Source organism: Cupressus sempervirens, chromosome 7 (assembly GCF_028749045.1).
Source record: "Cupressus sempervirens isolate cs-2001-9-10 chromosome 7, ASM2874904v1, whole genome shotgun sequence".
Taxonomy (NCBI): domain Eukaryota; kingdom Viridiplantae; phylum Streptophyta; class Pinopsida; order Cupressales; family Cupressaceae; genus Cupressus; species Cupressus sempervirens.
Genome location: NC_143124.1, coordinates 28934309 through 28944169, shown reverse-complemented (window position 1 = coordinate 28944169; position 9861 = coordinate 28934309). Strand labels below are relative to the sequence as shown.

General features: G+C 33.8%; 1 pseudogene; it reads right to left on the bottom strand.

Annotated features, from left to right (window-relative positions):
• Positions 1-6997: 6997 nt before the first annotated feature.
• Positions 6998-7837, bottom strand: LOC149545266 (ABC transporter D family member 1 pseudogene; annotated as a pseudogene).
• Positions 7838-9861: the final 2024 nt, after the last annotated feature.

Here is a 9861-nt window from a genome sequence, read left to right as displayed (position 1 = left end):
CTCATAGTGTTACTACATAGATTACATTTTGTGACTCTATACAACAATATAAGATTGCTTCTTTGAAGCCACCACCGTCTCCTTTAGGGAGAGGAAATACTTTTTCTACACAAGCATTTCTTCTATAACTACTTGGATTCTTAATTCATGTGCTTCCCACCATATAAAAAACTAACATGATTTGGTTACCTCACTTGCTCATATTGTTACTACATAGATTACATTTTGTGACTCTATACAACTTTTAGTTTCAAGTTTAGGAACTATCTCTTTAGAGGGTGGTTCACTACAAGACATTCTCTTGGTTTTGGCCATTTCTATGAACCTCCTATCTATCTTTCAGATTTTTGATTCTAGCTCTAGTAAGATAGTTGATTTTTCACCACATGATGTGGTTATTCAAGACCTCCATGATCTTGACTTGGTTGTTGCTACTGGTAGTGTTGATCTTTAGTCTCACTTATATTAGTTTGATGGCTTTGAGAGCTTTGATTCTATAGGTTTTTTTCTTATTTATCATGAAACCATAGTGAGTGAGATTTGGCATGAGTTTTTTGGCCATGTCAACAAAATTTTTTTACAATAGATGAGTACACATGAGCTAGTGATTGGACCACCTTAAATCTCTTGTACTAATGGTGTTTTCCAAGGTTGTGCACTTCAAAAGCTTCATAAAGATCCATTTTTGTCAGGTAGATCCACATGTGCTAAGGCATCATTGGTTTTGATACATAGTGATCTTATGTCATTCTGCACTCCATCTTTTCCAAGTGCTTAATATGTGCTTACCTTCATAAATGACTTCTCTAGATGCACATGAGTACATACTTTTTGAATTATAAGTCTAATGGCTTTGCTTCATTTTGAATCTTTAAGACATTTGTGGAGATGTAGTATGATCTTTCTATTAGGTGCATTCATACTAACAATGATAGGAAATATGTGGATCAATATTTTAGAGATTTTGCACTAAGCATGTTTACAACATTAGTTCACAATTCCACATACCTCTTAGTAGAATGTGGTTGCAGATTGCAAGAATGCGGCATTGCAAGGGATGACCAACTGTATGATACAGTATCAAGCTATGAGTTCTTCATTTTTGGGCTGAGGCTATCAATTTTTCCAACTATATTTGGAATCAAATGCCTCACAAGGCATTCCAACACTTGACCCTTGAGGAGGTTTCAACTCATGTCAAGCCCGATGTTTCTACATTCTGCATTTATTCTAGATGCTCAACAAAGAGCCATGGAGAGGAAGAGTCAACCACTCATCTTTGTTGGCTACTATGATGATGTGAAGGTGCACACATTGTTTGATCATGATTCTAGAGATGTTTAGTTTGATGAGAATTATACTCATAAGGAGCCTCCATCACTAGCTTCTCTATTACTACCCAACACTTCCTCTGCTCCTCTTCATGATTACACATCCTCAGAGGAAGATCTAAATATTGATCCCCCTTCACCATCTCCAACAATTATTTAGTGACGTCCCAAGTGGGCTCATACTATTATTGATGTAGTAGGACCTATGATAGGTGATCCTCAAAATTCTCATTGAACTTGTGTGCATACTTCTACTACTAGACTATGGAGTCACACCATTTTAGATGATCCATATATTTTTTCATAGGTGACAGGACATGGGATAGGGCTACTGATGAGGAGTACTCTTCTTTGGTGAAGAGTCACACATGAGATCTTTTTCCTCTTCAAAAAGGAACAAATATTGTCCATTGCGAGTGGATGTACCTTACCAATTATGCTATAGATGCTTCCATTGATAGGTACAAGATATGTCTTGTTGCAAAGGGATTTTCTTAGGCTAAGGCTATTGATTACTCCAAGACCTCTACTCATGTTGCCAAGATGAATTCTATTTTCCTTATACTCTCTCTTGTAGCGTCATAGTGATTTATATTTTATCAAATGGTCATGAAGAGTGATCTTTTTATGGAGATCCACATGAGGAAATCTATATGGAGCAACCTCTTGGTCATGTCTAGGACTCTTCTATTAGAAATAGATAATACTGGGAGGTGGGGGGGTGTTGAATCAGTATTTTAAAAACTTTTTCCCATAAATGAATATTGTTAATTACTTTATAACTTGCATATGAAACTAAAAAAAAAATGTTGAATAGTAAACATAACCATGCAAATAGAGAACTCATAACACCATCATTTGTTAACTAGGTAAACACTTGGCCAAGGGAAAAATTTGGTGGAGATGATACCCACTAGATGATTCACTAAACAAAAAGATCATGTTATGGATATTGACCCTGTTAGGAGCCTATGAAGTACATATAGTGTCTCGAGTCCTTGTTAAAGGACTAGCCCTTGTTAGAAGCCTTAACCCTATTAGTATTTGCTACAACCTTGTTAGGAGTTGGAAGATTAAAATTACAATGTATGAAGGAAGAGCCCACTACCCTACCATGCAATTATACAATTCAATTCTTTCACAAGATAAGTATACATACAGTACTTGGTTTGCTGCTATAACTCACACTTCCGTTAATATTACATCAGATTTTGCATCACATAAGGCTCACAAATATTTCTCACAATAGTTTGCATGTCACATCTAATCACAAAACTTTCCCAATATCTACACATGATAAGATTTTTACTTATACTTTGCACGTTCTCAAAATTTTACACTTTTAGCCTTCATATCCTCACACATTTGACATAATGTAAAATAACTTATGGCATAGTATCCATATAGTAAGATTAACATAACTTAGTAATTATTTTGTAACCAATATAATTCCTAAAGGCATACAATTCTCTTTACTACTATGCTCTATTCTTGATTATTAAATACCAAAACTGTTAAACATAGTACAACTTGTGCATACTATCTGTACACACATGTACACTAGTACATGATATCATGAAAATATCACAAACCTTTCCTTAACTATGCATAAGATAATTGTCTATGCAATGTTTTTACTTTGTACTACTCTAAACTTTCTAACACTTTGACATTTTTCTATCTCTAAATGCATAAATGAAATGTTGAATATACATTTCAATAAATGACAACCATCAAGAAATCTAATTAACCGTATTTCCAATAATCTCCCCCTTTGGCATTAATGACAGCATTTTTAAAAATTTACTAAGTCCCAAAATTATGTCATGCATAACAAAGATAAATAATAGTAACTACACAAAAATTTCCTTTAAAACATACCAATTTTATTCATGTTTTGATGGATCATTACATTCCTTATCAATCCATTACATTGATAATATATAAGCTACTCATTACATATAAATTTATATGTATACAAATTTTCCTCTACATAATAGTCCACCTTTGACATCAATGGCAAAGGTACCAAAAACTATAGCTCAAAAACTTGTAGTCTGCTGGTGATTAACTTGTCATTCTAGATATGTAGTCTACAAAATCAATCTTTAGTCTTTCAAATTCCTTCTTTCAATTGTTTTTTATTGTATCTTAGATACGAAGGAGTGTGTAGAGTCCATAAGATGCTACTTTTCTTGTGCTTAGGTTAGTATAGGAAAATTTGTCATAAGAATTCTTTACTGAAAGATATTCCTCTAATTGCCTCTACAAAATGACAACTTTAGGTGCCAAATATTCTTGAAGAATAGAGAATCTTTTTATTACCTTTTACTTGTCAAATTCAATGCTTCTAATAGCATTTTGGATCTTCTCAATCTCATTCTTAGAGTCTTCAATTCTGATCTTAGGTTGTTGCAATCTTGTAGTGAGTATCTAAAACTCACTCATATGGCTCTTGATCTTTCCATCAAAATCAGATAAGTAAGTGTATGGCATTGTGCATTTTCCATACAACTTCTTACCATCAAAAATATATTTTCTCAATTCATTAATTTTTTCATCAAGTTCATTCAAATCATTGCATACATTGGTGCATATTGTGTGAAATAGGGCTACTTCATGGTTTGACTATGATTGCAATGTGGCTACTTCAGCCAAAGTTGTAAATTTTCCATCAAAGGTCTTCATAAAATCTTTTGCCTTAACTTGCAAGTCTAGATTTTCTAATGTTTTGGAAATTATCTTCTATTGGATACAATTATTCAATTGTGTGTTGTCCTTGATGTTACACAAATGTCATATCAGTTATCAGTCAAAGTCTACTCAGCTCTGTTGGTTAGCAAGGTAAAAGAAAGAGTCTACCTAGCTCAGTTGGTCAGCAAGATAAAAGATAGAGTCTACCAAGCTCAAAAGGTTAGAAAATAAGGTTTATAGTGACTACCTGGCATCTTCAAACTTTACCTTGTGCAGATAGTTGTTACCAAGCTTTCAAGGTTAAGCAAGGCAATTCAGTGTCTATCGAGCTTACTCGGTCATCAAAGGGAAATATGGCAGAGATAGTTCTTACCAAGATCTAATGCTTAGTGAAGAAAATTTAGTTTTTATTGAGTTAACTTAGCAGCCAAAGGATTTTTCAAAAATTACAGTATTAACCAAGTTGAGATGGTTAACTCAGGAAATTATTTCTAGAGCAATGTTTACTCAATAGGGTCAGCCAATAAAGGATCTCATTGTTTTGTGAAATAAATTTTATTTGTTTAATGTAATATTTGTAGCCGAATAATGTATAGTTTATTTGTAAATGTAACTTGTGAATGAGCTGACTTGATAATCTGAATGGTATATATAAGAGGTCAATTTGCAAATTCTAAGTGTATGATAGATTTGATGTGATATGAGTGTGAAGGAGCGTTGATTATTGTGAGAGTGAATTTTGAAGGATGATTAGAGATCATTGAGGAGCAGAAAAGCCATATTTAATCAAGGAGGATCTACTGGTGGAGAATAGAGATCTATAATAAGAAAATATAGTTGCATCATATTTAGGTCAATTCATTGTTACTTTCTAACCATTGTAGTAGTGATTTCAAAATCTCTTAATAGAGTTGGTTTAGCATCCATTTTGTAAATCCTCTAACAAGGTGACAATTCAATTGAATTTTTCTAAAGACCTTTAGCAAGGACACAATTAATAGGCTAATTAAATCATCTAATAGGATCACACATAACAGTGTGTTTTGTAACCTTTAACTGGGTTGGCTCCTAATAGGGCTGACTTCATAAGAATGAAAATTGGTAGCTAGTTACTTGGTAGTTTTTCCCATATTGGGTTTCCACATTAAATCTTGTGTCTCTTGTGTTCATGTTATTTAATTTTGCATGCATGCTAATAACTACGAATGATTGAAGGTCAGTAACAAGTTAATCTACCAAGTTACAAAATTTTTATAGTGTTTACTCAACATCAGTAGTAACAAGTTATTTAAGACATCTAAGGGATCTATGAACTTGTTTTTGTGGTAATTGATTCACCTCCCCTCTTAGTTACTCCATTTATAATTCCAACAATTGGTATCAAAGCTTTTGGTGCTTGCAGGAAAAGATTTCAAAGATCTCAGCCAAAGATTAGGATGTCTTATAAGAAGTAAATTCCAAGACTTAATAGAGACAGCTTCTCAGCATGGCAAGGGTTGATGAGACTTCATCTAGCTTCTATTGGTGATATAGGACTAAAGTATCTTGAAGAAAAATATGCAGAACTTGCTGGTACACTATCTACCAATGATATTGCTAAAAAGAAGACTTAGACAAACATGATGATAGATATTGCATCTACCCTAAGTTATGAAGAATTTGATGACATCAAAGATTGCCAAACTACCTTTGAAATGTGGAACAAGCTGAAAGAGATCATAGAGGAGATGATAATCTGAGAAGAGCCAAAGTAGAAAGTTTGAGAAGTCAATTTGATCAAATGAGGATGAGAGGAGATGAAAACATTACAAAATATGTTGAAATAGATAAAGCTTGTGTTAGTGCAATCAAAGCATCTAGAGGAGATATCAAGGAGGAAATAGTTATAATTAAAGTTCTTAAAATGCTAATTCCCATTTATGCAATAAGAGTTTCTACAATTCAAGAGAGAAGATGTGAAGCAAATCATAAGATAAATTTAGAGGCCATAGTTGGAAGATTGATTGCATTCGAACTAGATAACTATGTTTTGGTAAACAGATTGTTCTTCTTCTGATTCTCCTTTTAATTTGCCCAGTTTGTAATGAAGAACAACTTTACACAACAGTTGGGAAACTATTTCTGAGAATAACTAGTTTCCCTCTAAATTAAGGTATAGCTCCCTATGTGAATAATTTTCAAGGAATTATGTTTCTCTCCTAAACTAACATGGGGTATGCTCTTAACCTAAAAGAAAAAGAGACAAACTAAATTAAGCCTAAACAGGACTTAATCTAGGCAAGAAAAACATTCTAATCTATAAACCAAGCAATAGAACTCACAATTCTTATGAATCCATATACTCAACATCAACTAAACTATAGAAACTATCAAAAAAAATATAAATGAAATGATCAAGAACTTCCAATGAATCCTTCTCTAAATCTCCCAAGCAAATCATACCTTAGTTAATTCATATCTTCATAACGAAGGAATGAAACATCTTTTCTTTCTTTCTGTAATTCAGAGTTTTAAAGAAAGAAACATAGAAGCAACCATTAACTAACTAAATGGGACAAGAACTTATTGATATAAAACACCCTTCCATTGACTCTGCAATATTAAGTCTATTACATCAACAATTTACCCCCTCTCTAATCCACCTCTTTGACTGTATGTAGAAAACGCTGACCCCCCCCCCCCCTCTTGGTTCTTTTACAATAGTTTATATAGAAAACATAGCCTATGCCCTTTAGGGGAATGTGAATTGATTCAAATTCAAAATTCAAAATTTTTTTAGAAGACTACTTTCAAAAATAAAAATAAGAGAAGCTCAAGAGACTTCTATCTCTTCCTTTGATCTGCCTTCAAGAAAGCTACTAAGTTAAACCCTATCTTGCATATATGATATGCTGGCTCATTAAATAAGTGGAGCATGATGATCATGTGTAGTCTAAATTTCATAATATTTGAAAGCACTTGTTAGTACTTGATCAATATTTGATAGAACAAAGTTCCCAACTACCTTTTCCATCACTCAACTGTCATTCCATTGAGTGGAAAGGTATAAGAGCAGGCCTTTGTGAAATAGTAATTACTATAATGTAGAGATTCTGTGCAAGCTTAAAGAGCTTTTCTTCAACATCAATACTTGTGGCATTGGTACACTCATCAAGAATGTCAAATTTGGGCTTATAAAAAAAATAATCGAGCCATGCCAAGTCTCTATTGTTCACTCAAAGATAGCATGTCTTCCCAATTGGCAGCTACATCCCAGCACCTTCTCACTCTAGTAGATAGACAAGTCTAATATTCTTTAAAATATTTCTCAGCTATCCATCAAGTATCTCTATAGCATCAAAGCTACTACTTTGTCTGAACCCTTGTGAACCTTTTAAAGTGGCTTCTGCAAGTGTTAGTGGATATATAATTTGATCTTGAAGGGTGCCAAGATTAGTATAAGGTTGCTGAGGCACATAGAATATGTTTCAACTAATTTGTGAACTTAGAATGTTATAACAATTCTCATCTAGTTTTTTTATTCTTCCACTTGCTACTGGCCAAAGACCTTGAAGAACATGAAATATTGAACTCTTGCCACTTCCATTTGGACCAGTCACAAGCAAGCTTCTTTCTGGAGTGACTTCAAGAGTTAATTTCCTCTCAAATAATTTTTTTGCAGGAGTAATGATATCATCTTCAAAAAAGGAGATAACATCCTTGTCCAAAAAATGATCAAATTTCTTTGAGTTCCTATTTTCTTCTATAAGCAATAATGGATTAAGCATAGCAAGCTTTACATAAAGTATGGTTTGGCTTGTTAATGTGATCATGAATGTCATCAAAATGCTTGACAATGAATTTTCTATCTGGACGGTCTAAGCCTCTGGTATTTTGCCAGCTTTGGTGATAGAATGGCTTTTGGAGCCCTCAAAATCCAAATTTATGCCTTGAGCATTCTGTACACTTTCAAGCCATCCTTTCTAAATAGAAAATTTTCTTTGAACCATTTAAGAAAGACCCAAATCATTACAATTTAAAAAGAACTTGAAATTGCCAAGATATAGACTAGCGGGTTTTTGCATCTGAGGTGTGAAAATGAGTTCGATGCACTCAATTTTAGATTTTTTGCCTTGGGTATTTGCAAGCAATTTTAGAACAAACTCTTTGAAGATGAAATAATCCTTTAGTAATTCCAAGGTGACCCATATGATTGGTCTCAAAATGACTCTGAATTGTGTAAGAACGATGTAGGCGAGTTTTAGCATTTTAGGTGCAAAACTGCAATGGTGCACTTAGATTTCAAATTTCCACTTTCATTAATATGCGTGAAATAAAATTTTGAAAATTATAATCAATCCCACTCTGCATTAAAATTGTGAGCATGCATATGCTAAAGATGGGAACCTTCTCTGTAAATGGAAAAATATGAAATGATCATCAAATCTACTTTCTTAAAGATAAAGTTGTTCAATACTGTTTAAGCCATACAGAAGTAGATTGCATGACACACAATTCTCCACCTCTAAAAATTTCTCATCTTCACCACTTAATAAAATAGCTTTAGACCTTCCATCGTGATTGAAGAAGTCAAAAAATGGTATTGAAGTTAAGCCTTTGAATTAATTCTTCAAGTACGTGAGCCAACTAAAGTGTATGCATGCATAAAGATTCCAAATGTTGCATCTCCAAAAATGTGAGGGCACTGATGTAAACCATGTTGAACTGCAACAAATTCATTTTTGATGCTTCCTTTATGGTGCATTATCTCATGGTAGACATCACTTTGTTGAATCATCTCTAATTCCTCCTTAGTTCAAAATAACTTATCTGCAATCATCTATAATTACATCAATCATGCGAGAAAAACTTTCATTAAGTTCCTTGTATATGCCTAAAAATCATAGCTTTGCAATCATCTTTTATCTAAGAAGATCATCAATGGGAACATGATATCCTTTTTGGGCTAGGAGCCATCACCTACCCAACATGATGACACTTAAACCAACCACCTAGCTTATGAATGAGAGGCCAAGAAAGAGGGAAACCTGACAAGGATGGCCTACCTATGAAGGACTTAGATCTAGACACAAAACTGACTTGAGGACTGTATGACTCAAATATTTCCAAAAAAAAGGGTGACTTAAAGTCAGGCAATAGCTGGCTTCGACTAGGAAATATGCACTGCAAAGTGCATAGAGAATCCAACATCTCTGGTTAAACAAGTGCCTTTAGGATTGGGTTACAGAGTCTAGACCAAAGAAACAATGAGAGGCTACATACAAAGAGAGTGGAGGGATACGAAAAATTAAAAACACAAGAAGGAAAACAACCAAAAATGAAAGTGAGAAAAGACTACACTACAACACAAAAAAACTAGAAAGCAAAACTTATTTACAAAAGGTGAGGAGACCCCACTAGCAGAACCCAAAGTAGAGAAAAATTCATATGTGGCCATTTATAGGAAGAGAGAAATATGAACCTTTTTGGCAAAGAGGAGAATGCTTCACCAGATTGCAACAACATTGATATCCTCTGGCCACCCCTTTACTACTGAGTTTGATTCCAAGAGCAATCTACAACATAGTGACCAATAGAACCTTGCCAAATAGCCATGCCTCATCATATACTTCTAATTACTCTGTATTAGTCTGCATACTATCTTTCACATGCTCTATCCTATTTTGTGAAGAAGAAAACTCACTGGATTCTAAAAACATCACTGAATCATACTTACATTTGTTATCCTCAACCTTGTCACTTATAAAAAAGATATCAATATTCCAATCCAGACTGGCAAGATATTCAAGCAATTCCAAATGCATTGCTTGAAAACACTCACATCCGTTTACTCCAT